Below are 2,037 nucleotides of genomic sequence, written 5' to 3'. Positions count from 1 at the left end.
TTTGAATGTGTATGAATGTTGGTGGTGGTCGGAAGGGCCGTTAGGCGCGATATGGCAGCCACGCTTCCGTCAGTCTGCCCCAGGGCAGCTGTGGCTACAATGTAGTTTACCACCACTGGAGAGAATGTGTATGGATGAATAATGATTTCTGTAAAGCGCTCTGGGTGCCTAGAAGGGCGCTATATAAATCCAAGTCATTATTATTATTATAGATCACATCCAACTGTAAATTACTTTTCGTCTGTCACTTGGCTTGTGTATTCCCTGCCTTTTGCGCCTTGAATTTACGGTATAAATGTGTTGTCGTCGAGCCACTCTGGGTCAGCATTTCAACCAGACTCTGGTCTGTCTAGATGTGCTCACCGCCGGCTACTGCACAAAAACTCACTATACCACAAAGTGGACTTCTGAACTGGTTTTGATAAATTCCTCAAGAGCAGTTCACAACAGCGAGTCTTTTCATCTCACCTGGATAATGTTTGGAAAGAAAAGCTGCACCAGTGTTTGTCCCTGTAGTCCCAGCAGAGACACCTAGCTGCACCAGTGTCTGTCCCTGTAGTCCCAGCAGAGACACCTAGCTGCACCAGTGTTTGCCCCTGTCAGGGATCAGCAACCCGCATCTCTTTAGTGCCGCCCTAGTGGCTCCTGGAGCTTTTTCAAAAATGTTTGACCTTTTTCTTCTTTTTTTTCTCTTTTTTCCTTTTTTTCTCTTTTTCTTTTTTTCCTTTTTTCCTCTTTTTTTCTTCCTTTTTCCTTTCCTTTTTAATCTTGACATTTCGACTTTTTTCTCAACATTTAGAATTTTTCATGAAATTTTGACTATTTCCTCAACATTTCGACTTTTTTCTCAACATTTAGACTTTTTTCTCGAAGTGCATAATAAAAAAAAAAAATCTTACCCCACTAATATAGAAACATGCAGCATGTGTTGCCTTCATTCTAAGGTTGATACAAGACTTTATTTTTTGCGGCTCCAGACATATTTGTTTTTGGTCCAATATGGCTCTTTCAACATTTGGGGGGGGGGGCTTTGGGGGCGGGGGCGTTCGTTTTTTGAGCATAATGCATTTAAATGCATCAATCTGGTGCACTTTGGAAAGCTAGAATAACAATAATAGGGAGTCTGCTGTCTTAACTTGCCTTGGAAACATATCCTCTCCGGAGCTTCTCTACCCGGCTAAACTTATTCTCCGCTCCTCTGTTTGTGTGAGCACAGAGCATGCACAGCCTTCACCGCTGATTGGCTGTTTCCCGTGCCTGTCTCTGTGTGTAATCAGACGGTTTGTGGGCGGGACATTGCTGGACACAGTGCAGTGACTGCAGGCAGAGACGCGGCTGCATCAACCCCAAAATAACGCCGTTATTTAAAAAGTTACACTTTTTATATTATTATTGTTTTATATATACGAGAGGTGCCGGATCTGCCCAAATAAGTCCCGGAACGCAGGGAGGCCAAAATCGAGAGGTGCCGGATCCTGTTCCGGCAGGATCCGGCACAAATTAACCCCAAAATATTGTCTACGGTTTAGTCGCCTGGAACGGCTGTTGGTCCAGAGCTGAGAGAATCAGACGGACTTCTTCCTTTTTTGCAGGAATGCCACTTTCAAGCACTTGCTGTACATCCATGTATCTGTATGTACATGTATCCATCCATCCACAGATACATCCGTCTGTTCCATGTCGTCTCCAGGTCCGTCACGCTGCTGAACTATGAACTCCACCATCGCCCAGATCTATTGCTTTCTATTGAGATGATGCAATTTGAGTAGTGGAATTACGCATGTCATTGTAATTCATTCCAGTGTGAAAATAAAATGAAATCAAGTCAGTGTTCCATTATTACGCAGCCACAGCAGCAATCACACTTTAACCCCGACTAACGTTCATGGAAATGACAATCATAAGTACTCTATAATAATAATACTCTTCTGTACTGTACGCCTGCAGTTTTTCAATAAAGTTAGAAAACAACCATCAGCGCCCCCAGGTGGCCGGAGGTCGAATTACATCAAATACCTCAAACACGGAGACGCAGGA

This window comes from Cololabis saira, chromosome 8, assembly GCF_033807715.1.
Source record: "Cololabis saira isolate AMF1-May2022 chromosome 8, fColSai1.1, whole genome shotgun sequence".
Lineage (NCBI taxonomy): Eukaryota > Metazoa > Chordata > Actinopteri > Beloniformes > Belonidae > Cololabis > Cololabis saira.
Note: the sequence above shows the minus strand (reverse complement) of the source record.